The 9,748-nt window shown below is 42.5% G+C and overlaps 1 long non-coding RNA gene across 1 annotated transcript; it reads left to right on the forward strand.

The window, feature by feature from the left end:
• The first annotated feature begins 6,890 nt into the window (after positions 1-6,890).
• LOC148046896 (uncharacterized) lies at positions 6,891-8,920 on the forward strand. Its single transcript, XR_015696290.1, has 3 exons — positions 6,891-6,941; positions 7,146-7,255; positions 8,493-8,920. It is a non-coding gene; the product is annotated as an uncharacterized LOC148046896 (long non-coding RNA).
• The last annotated feature ends 828 nt before the right edge of the window (positions 8,921-9,748 follow it).

Here is a 9,748-nt window from a genome sequence, read left to right on the forward strand (position 1 = left end):
GCCTTTTATTTTATTCTATCTGCCGGTGGATCCACTATGCGTGGCTTAGGACGAAGAAGTGGAGCTGATCAAGCCGGAAACACAGAGATGACGTTTAGGCCTCCGAAAATAGCAGAACATTTTATATTTTATTTTAAATTTTCTTTGGGTGCAAGAGAGGCCAGAAGGATGGGGACTGTGAGCTACTGCAGAGAGGAAGGCTTTGGTGTGGTAAAGAAGGCCTGGGAGGTGAGATGGGCTGGAAGAATGACGCAGTTCCTGCCTTGGTCATTGTGTTAAGGGGACAGACTCAAAAGACGTTGCAGCTTTTAATCTCTCTTGGGGAAGGAAGAAGAGAGTGACAGAGAGGCCAAGACCAGCTTTCCAAGAATCCTGAAGATGGAGACCATAGCTTGGATGATAGGTTTGGGACCTCCTTCCCCTTCTCCTTCCCATCTCAATCTGACTCTTCTCCTCCCCCAAGACATTTTTGCTTTCCTCTTTTCTTATTCTAGATCTTTCTCGGGAAATGTGAGTTTTCTTCTTCCTCGGTGTGGACTCATTTGTGATATAATATGAAGCAATGGGGCACTATTCCTGCCCCTCCTCCTCATTTCATCTGCCCCCAGGGCTCATGATTCAGAGCCCATCTCAACTAAAGGAGGTTGGGGGGGGGGCACAGAGCAGTCTCTCTTCCTCCCATCAGAAACACCCAGAAGGAGACCCAAAACTGCAGTTTCACTGTGAATGAAATAGAGAGATGAATGGATAAGCAAGGAAAGGGGTCATTCTGTGAGCTGCAGTGAAGGGTGTTGAGTATAAGGAGCCTCCCTTTTCTCCATCCTGATGCTCTGAAATGGCTGAGAACTGAGGACATCAGAACAGCTGAACTTTGGAGAAAAAATCATGTCTGGGCCTCGAAGGTCTCCCTATCGGCTCTTCATTCCCGTCTTAATAAGGTTTGGGAACTCTTATGATCCAACCCACCAATAGCTAGAACAGGGGTGGGAAAAGACCCCTTCCTCCTCCTCCTCCTTCAGGGCAGCATCCCACATGCTGCATCTAATCAGGGAAGAAGAGTCGGTTGAGATGGTGGGGATGAAAGTCTTGCAGAGCCTGGGATCATCTCTCCTTCTCTTAACTCCACCTTCCCTCCTTCTCTCTTTCAGTCCTTTCATGGATGCTCCTGGGAACAGGTAAGAGACCCTCATGCAGACTTTGCTTTGTGTTCATAAAAAGATAGATTGTGTTATGGTATCGGGAGGAGAGAGAAGGTCAAATGAAACTGAAGGCCCATGGAGAGATGCCGAAGGAGAAAAATCCATCTCTGTTCATGTAGCTGATTGGCCGTTCTTTCCCACTTGGGTTGGTGCAAAGGGAGGATCCAATTCTCATTGCTTCTTCAGAAGGGATCTGCAGATGTCCATGATCCTAGTGAATCTAAGAAGTTGCCTTGTGAAAAATGTCCACCTCCGTTTCTTCTCCTCCCTGGTATAACATGAAGCATGATCCACCAACCCGAGACCAAACAGAAAAGCAGTCCTGAAGGACCAGGGAGGGATGAATACTTGGATGGACCTTCATCCAAGCCAGCAGCTGGAAGCCCAAGACAACAAGGCCAATCCAAGATCCTTCTAAGAGAGGACTGACAAACTAGGGGTTTAATTTTTTAGATGGTTGAGAGGAGGCTGAAGCTTTGATGGAAAGAGGAATGTAATCGCTCTTAGGAATAGCAAAATGTATCTTGAGGAGAAGCTGTAGAGATTGCAGTCCTTATAGAAGTTCAAAGCATCGTATTGCTAATTAAAGCTCATAGAACCTATGCTAGACCAATCTTATGGTATTGCTCAACTATTTGGAATCTCGCCATATATCTGACATCAGTACAATCGAGCGGGCTCAGAAGTACTTCACGGGAAAAGTTTTGCCCTCTTTTGTACACAATAGAATTCGCTAGGCTACTACTAGGCTCAAAATCCTCGGTTTGGATAACTTAGAACTGTGGTATTGTATACAAAATTATACGTAGTAATGCTTTACCGGTAAACAACATGTTTTGTTTTAATCGCAATAATACATGTGCAAACAACCGCTTTAAACTCAATGTATATCATTCTAAACTTGATTGTAAAAATATGATTTCTGCAATAGAGTTTTCAATGTCTGGAATGCTCTACCTGATCCAATTGTCTCAGCTACAAATTTTCAGTTTCAGTTGCAAATTGACTTCCGTCGACCTTACTTCATACTTAAGTGGTCAGTAGAGGGGGCCGTGCATAAGTGCACAATCGTGACTATCGTCCCTGTCATTGTATTTTTTTTCTTTTATTCTTGTTTTCGTTTTTGTTTGACAAATTCTAATAAATAGATAAATAAGTAAGTAAATAAGTAAACCAATAAATATTAAAAAGCAGGAGAGGATCGGTTCAGATATTGAAAAGAACAGCATTCATTTTTCCAGGCAGATGAGGAAAAAAAATCTGAATTAAGGAGCAGAAGAATGATATAAATTGGGAGGTAAAAGGGAAAATGACATCATTGGTGAGTCTTGGTGTGCTTATAGCAATAGCAATAGCAGTTAGACTTATATACCGCTTCATAGGGCTTTCAGCCCTCTCTAAGCGGTTTACACAGTCAGCATATCGCCCCCAACAACAATCCAGGTCCTCATTTCACCCACCTCGGAAGGATGGAAGGCTGAGTCAACCTTGAGCCGGTGAGTTTAGAACCGCTGAACTGCAGATCACAGTCAGCTGAAGTGGCCTGCAGTACTGCACCCTAACCACTGCGCCACCTCGGCTCTTAAACACCTGCTTAATAACGTGATTGCAGAGAAAGCGTAGCTCAGGTGGAGCTGGAGTGTCGGGTGGCTGGTGTTCTCAAAAATTGATAGTTTTCTTGCAAAAAAATAGAAACTCATTATAGCTCTTCTACTCTTTCTTCTACCACCCTCCAACTTTCTATCTTCCCTCCATCATCCTTTTCTACTCTACTTCCCCTCCCTTTCTACTGCTCCTCTCTCTACAATCCACTCCCCCTTATCCTTCTCATCTTCCCCCCTTACCCTCTCTCCTATCCTTCTCTTCCCATCTTTCTTCTTTCCCACTCCTCCTCTCCTTGGTGTATTTCCGCTACATGTCAATATGCTTAGCGTATCCTAATTTTAAAGAAAAAATAGTAATAATAATAGTAATGAGAATACAAAGGGAAAAAAAGAAACAGTACACGTGTGGAGTCAAATTACATTGAAATCTAACACGTCTCATCTAACCTGATATATATCCCTCCTGCCCCACCCTCCCCCCCACCCCCCTTCAACCTACCCCCCCCCCGACTTCCCAGAACCCGTACACGGTATAGATTTTTAACAAACACAGTCTAAGATATATTGAGAAAAATATATCTATGTATATAAATATATCTAATATAACTAATATTTTTGTTTTCCCTAGATTTATTTTAAATCCTGACACTTGACCATATTGGTTAATCATATTCATTAAGATCATACTAGAGTGAAACGTGGGTATATCCATGTTGAAGGTCAAACAGGGCTCCTTCTTCTGGCTGTTCAATCAAACGTTGGAGACGATTTCATTTATAGCGTTGGTTCCTTTTTCTCCATGTTCTCTCCTTGCAAGGATTCCCAAAGCAGTTTATGGATCATGGGAGCCATTCTGGGGATCGGTGGTGGATGTTCTGGTGCAGAGATCTGGTTCCAGGAGTTGATCAGAAGGAAGAACTCAGCGGCTTCTCTTTCTTTCCTCAGGTTCACGAGCAGATTCAAAGCTATCGGCCCCCAGCCTGTCCTCAGATCTTCAACATCGTCCCATTTTTAAAGGGGAGGAGATCCCTTTGACATGCTTCCCCCCAGAAGAATCTCAGGCAGAATCCTTCGTTTTCTATTGCAAAGATCAATCCGATTTAACAATCACGAATGAATATCTGAATAAAAATATCCTCCATCTCAGAACTGCAGATCTCAACTCAAAGCTCATAAAATGTACATGCAGGTTCATTGAAAGAGTTGGAGGATGGGACACTTCACCTCCAAGTAATCAACTGGTCTTCACCATTATTGGTAAGATGAACATTTGAGATTGAGATGAGCTAGAAAGCAGGAAATAAAGGACAGGCAGGGGCAGGTGGGCAGGGGCCAGCTGATTGTGGGAGGTACCAATTTTCCTGAACCAGTGCAAACCGGCTGAATGCCACTTCTGGTTGTGGTTTCTGGTGTAAATATTTGGTTCCAGGAGTTGATCAGAAGGAAGAGCTGAATGCCTTCTCTTTCTTTCTTTGGGTTCATGGACAGATTCATGGATTCCAGCTCCCACACTCTCTTCGTCACTTTCATACACCGTCATTATTAAAGGAGAAAAGATCGCCTTGAAATGCTCCCTCCCAGAAAAATTTTGGGCAGATTCTTTCATTTTCTACTGCAAGGATCAATCCAATTTAACAGTCATGTATGAACAGCTCAATAACAATACTTTTGAATTCTGGACTGCAGATCTGGACTCAGATCAAACAGAGATAAAATGTATTTGCTGGTTCCGGGAGTCAGCTGGAGGATTCATTCTTTCTCTTAAAAGTAACCAGCTGGTCTTCTCCGTCAATGGTAAGATGAATATTCATTACCTGGAAGGATTAACGTCAAAGGCAGCGCTAGTGCTTAAAATATGAAAATGCACAATACACCTTTCAAAAAGTAATTCAGCAAACAAAACCCCAAACAAGCAAATCCATTGGTGAACAGATGATTCAAGAACCTTCTTTTAATGGGAAATATATCTTCCAAATAGGATACTGTGCTTGGGATAGAGGTGGGTTTCTGCTGGTTTACCTCAGATTGGGCGAACTGGTAGTCGCAGCAGTGGGAGGCTCCGTCAACCCACCTGGACGCTTCTGCGCATGCGCAGAAATGTTGCACGAGCGTGTATGCACACATGTGCCCATGAGTGAACCAGTAGTAAAATACTGTGCTTGGGACAACATTGTGAGAGCATTTACAAAAGCAACAATACCTTCATCTCTCATATACTTACCTAAATACTTACCTACTTCATTTTCTTGGCTCCCTGTTAGAGATATTTGCTTTTCTTTAATTCTGAAGATTTGAATACTGAAAAACATCAGTTGCATGAAAAGGGGTAGGTAGGGAGTTTTTGGAACTATTTTCTCCTTACACTAAAGTAAAATTCATTCTCTTATTTTCCATTTTAAATTTCATTTTTTTAAAAAAAACTATCACTGCTTTGCCTCATAAAAATGGTGTCATATTTTATAACATAACATTATATTTTATAATATTAAAAGGTGCAGAAATGAATAGATTAACACTTGCAATTAAAGGAAAGGAAGAATCTGATTATTATAATATATGGGAGCTAGTTTACCAATGGTTAGAGAATAAAGTTGAAAATAATGTATTATAATGTTTAATAAATTGAAAAATCTTATACTAATAGATATGTGAAGATTTAAGTACTTGTATTAAAATAAGTATTTATGTATGTATGTATGTATGTATGTATGCATGCATGCATGTATGTAGTGTTTGTGCTGATAAATATGTATGTATGTGTATATATATATATATTCTGAGGTTTCCGTGGGTGTTAGTATGTAGGTCTTTGGTTATTCAGGTTTTCTCCCACTTCCAATTTTACGCGGGAGGAAACCTGAATAACCAAAGACCCACATATACATACATACATATACATACATACATATACATATACATACACATACACACATACATACATATATATATATATCGCCATCTTTAGGCTGGTGTTTTTGGCTTTTTGGACGAGGGCGGGTGAGAAAATATATATGTGTGTGTGTGTGTGTGTGTGTGTATGTACATGTACATGTATAGATATATATAAATTGGGGGAAATGGTGTCATAGTTTCAAGGATGTGGATGATTGCAGGAAATTCATCTGCTTCACAGTAGACATTAATTTATCTCCCTTGTGAACATTTTGCGCAGGTAGCCTCCCTTCCCCTGTGCTGAGGGTGGATCCATTGTCCCAGAGGGTGAAGGAAGGTGATCCCTTGATCTTCCTCTGCTCAACGGAAGGAGAAAACGCAGAGAAGAAGTTCCATTTCTACAAGGATGGGGTGGAGATCACCAGCAGCTATGAAGGTCTGAGGAAGGATTCCAGTGATCTCTCAGATCCTCTTCAAAATGGCTCTCTGAGAATCCCGCATGCCACCTTCAACCACAGTGGGGAATTTGCTTGCAGTTATGAGGAAAATATAAATGGGCGCTGGATCCTGTCTTCTTGGAGTCAGGAAGTGAATGTCACAGGTGAGCCCGTCGGGGAAAGGATGGATGGAATGAATTCTACCACCACAGCAGAGGTGGTTTTCAGCAGGTTCTGACCAGTTCTGGAGAATCGGGAGCGGAAATTTTGAGTAGTTCGGAGAACCGGTAAATACCACCTCTGGCTGGCCCCGCCCCCATCTATTCTCTGCCTCCCAAATCCCAGCTGATCGGGAGGGAATGGGGATTTTGCAGTATCCTTCCCCTGCCACGCCCACCAGGCCACATCCACCGAGTCATGTCCACAGAACCAGTAGTAAAAAAATTTGAATCCCACCACTGCACCACAGGCCAGACTAGGAAGGGCAAAGGAAGATGTGGAGAAAGGCAAATGGTTTCTGCGGGGCTTTTAAGTAAACTCCACAGAGAGGTACATGAAAAATCCAGAACTGAGCTTGATAAAATAGGGGGATCTATTTCATTTATAGATCTAATAGAATTTAAACCTTCAAGAACAGGCAGGCAGAGTAAAAATGTTCTGACAAGAAATACTAAATCATCTTTTTTGTTTGTTACTCAAACCAGTTGGTACCCAAGATACAAATCCTATTTGGAGATATTCCTGGATGGCGATTCTTTTTATAATCCTGCTGGTTCCACTTGCCTTTTATTGCTGGAAGAGGAAGAGCAGTAAGTGAAGGGTTTGGGTTCAAGGGTTCCCTTACCTGGAGTCCTAGATGTGGCTCCTGATGTGGTTGGAGATGTGGACAGAGAGACCCTCTGGGGAGGCAGCAAAGGGGAGCCAGATCTGGATTTGAGAGACATGGGCAGACAATCTGGGAGGAGGGTGGAATGATTAATCTTTCTTTTTTACTTTTATTGCCGTCTTGGAAGTATCTCCATCCCATGAGCCACTTCAGCTGGTGGAAAAGAAAGAGGAAGGAGATGTTCTTGGAATGATGGAACCTCAAGCAACAGCAGCAGCTACGTCTTCATCTGTCAAGGTAGCTGGTGGGATTCATGGGTGACTTTGATCAGCGTCCACATGAGAGTTCTGTTTACACTGGAGAGTGAAACCAGGTTCATGGAATCCCCTCTGATGACTTTTTGTGTCCTCTGGAGTCATCCAACTCTCATTGTGTAGAGACAAGCATGATACAGTTGTATTTCAGAGTGCCTGAGACATATTGGTATAATGTTAGTAGCTGAACTCCAGCCCTTCAATTCAAGAAGAATTTAGCTTCTGAAGGTCCACTTGTCTTGATCCCTGTTAACATTTGTTCTTTGTTTCTTTGCTTTTTGGGTTTCAACCAAAGAATTCACTGTAGGCACTGTTGTACCCCTAGATATTTCTTTCAAAGATGGGGAAGGGTATTTCTCTTTTTTGTTTTCAATTTAACAAACCATGGGTTGTCCAAGATATTTTATTGGCCTTAAATCTCACACAAACCTACAAAATAAAGATGTAGTTAAGAATACGAAGTACCTTAGTAGGTATTCAACATTCCTCTAAATAAGTGCTGGAGACAAAGTTTTAGGGAAGGTTCCTATGAGTTTCTTCTTAGAAGCATCTCATCACCCTCAGGAATCTGAGACGGGAAATTTGGCTTGGTCAAAGAGAGACCGCCTGCTGCCAATCACCTCCACTAGACCGATTAGATCCCACAGATTAGGCCTCCTCCGAGTTCCATCTGCCGGCCAATGCTGACTGGCGACTACCCGGAGGAGAGCCTTCTCTGTGGCTGCTCCGACCCTCTGGAACGAACTCCCCGTGGAGATTCGAACCCTCACCACCCTCCAGGCCTTCCGCAAAGCCCTTAAAACCTGGCTGTTCCGACAGGCCTGGGGCTAAAGAGCTGTTGCCCCCGTCTCGAATGGTATGACTGTTGTGTGTTTTTAAATTATGTATTGTTATGTTTTGTCTCTTTATTTTCTGTCTGTACCCCCTTTCCCTGATTTGAATTGTGAGCCGCCCTGAGTCCCCTTCGGGGGAAAAGGGCGGCATATAAATATAATAAAATCAAATCAATCAATCAATGGTCAGATCTGATGCCGAAGGTCAATCCTTCTTCTTTGATGTGGTGGCTTGGCAATCTTCCTAGGCAGCAGCAGACGCGTTAAACTTACTTATTTCTAAAAATGTTGCAAAAAGATGGAGAAATCTCTTGTTCTCCGAAGATTCCTGAGTTGTACGGAGATTGAATGTTTGAGCAACGTCCTCTGTTTTGCTCTCTTTCCCAGGACTCTGAGGTCACCTACAGCTCCATCCAGGACTCCTTCACTCTGTCTCCTCCTGGACCAACAAGGAAGAACCTTCTTCCACAACAGGAAGAGGAGAGAATATTGTACAGTGATATTGTGTTCCAACCCAAAAGGAGACAACAAAGTCATCCCTGATTGAAGCAGGTGGTGAAGAAATGATGAGGTGCAGCTGAGCTTCAGTTTAGGGCAGAAGAGAAAACACATCAAATAGGGGGAAATCCTGGGCATAACATTATTCTAGCTGTCTGCCAGGGAATTGCGCAGCTGGTGTCCAAATGGAGTCAGAGACGCTGACACAAACTTGTAGTTTTATATAAATAAATATCTTTTACAACTACTGGTAGTACTTGACTTACAACAACAGCCAGAACAGCTCTGAAAAATAGATTCATGACCATTTTCCACGCTTATAACCGTTGGTCATTCCCATGGTCACCTGATCAAAATTCAGACTCTTGGCAACTGACTCATACTTATGACAGTTGCGGTGTCCCGAGGTCATATGACCCCCCCTTTTGCGACCTTCTGACAAGCAAAGCCAATGGGGAAGCCAGATTCACTTAACAACCGTGTCACTAAATTAACAACTGAAGCCATTCCCTTAACAAATGTGGCAAGAGCGGTCGTAAAACAGGGCAAAATTCCCTTGACAAACGTCTCACTTAGCAACAGAAATGTGTGGTCGAAAGTTGAGGACTCCTTGAATATATAGAGCAAAAATGTTAGGCTCAACAGGATCTTCGTGAGGTAAATCACAGAGCTCACAGAAGAAAAAGGCGGGAAAATGGGACCTTCCCCCCCTCCAAAAAAAAAAATCCCAGGAACCAATCACAACACAGATTGCCTCATGCAGGAGCCAGCATTCTTCAACCAATCAGCTACAACCAGGTCTTTGGCTCCCTACCCAACCGCACAGCTCCAGCTATTAATTTAAATATCTTAACAGAATCTCACTTCTATCTCGGGGTAGACTTGAGCCTGCTGGCAAGATTTTTATTACAATTTCTTCTCTTCATAACATACTTTTAAAAAATCTTCTTCATAATTGGTATTTTCATCTCTAGGGGAAATCTAATCATTCCCCTACATGGTCCAATGGATCTTGATTGAGTGGTTTGTTTGAATCTCAACCGCTGGGATCTTTCCATTCCATCCTTGTTCCAGCCAAAAAACCCTAATGGAAGCCAAAGACAAACCATGGTTTAGTCTCCTTCAGAACTGATACTTTAATATAC

The sequence above is a fragment of the Thamnophis sirtalis genome, unplaced genomic scaffold (genome assembly GCF_051295495.1).
Source record: "Thamnophis sirtalis isolate CommonGarterSnake01/CBP01778 unplaced genomic scaffold, rThaSir2_p1.2 scaffold_4, whole genome shotgun sequence".
Taxonomy (NCBI): domain Eukaryota; kingdom Metazoa; phylum Chordata; class Lepidosauria; order Squamata; family Natricidae; genus Thamnophis; species Thamnophis sirtalis.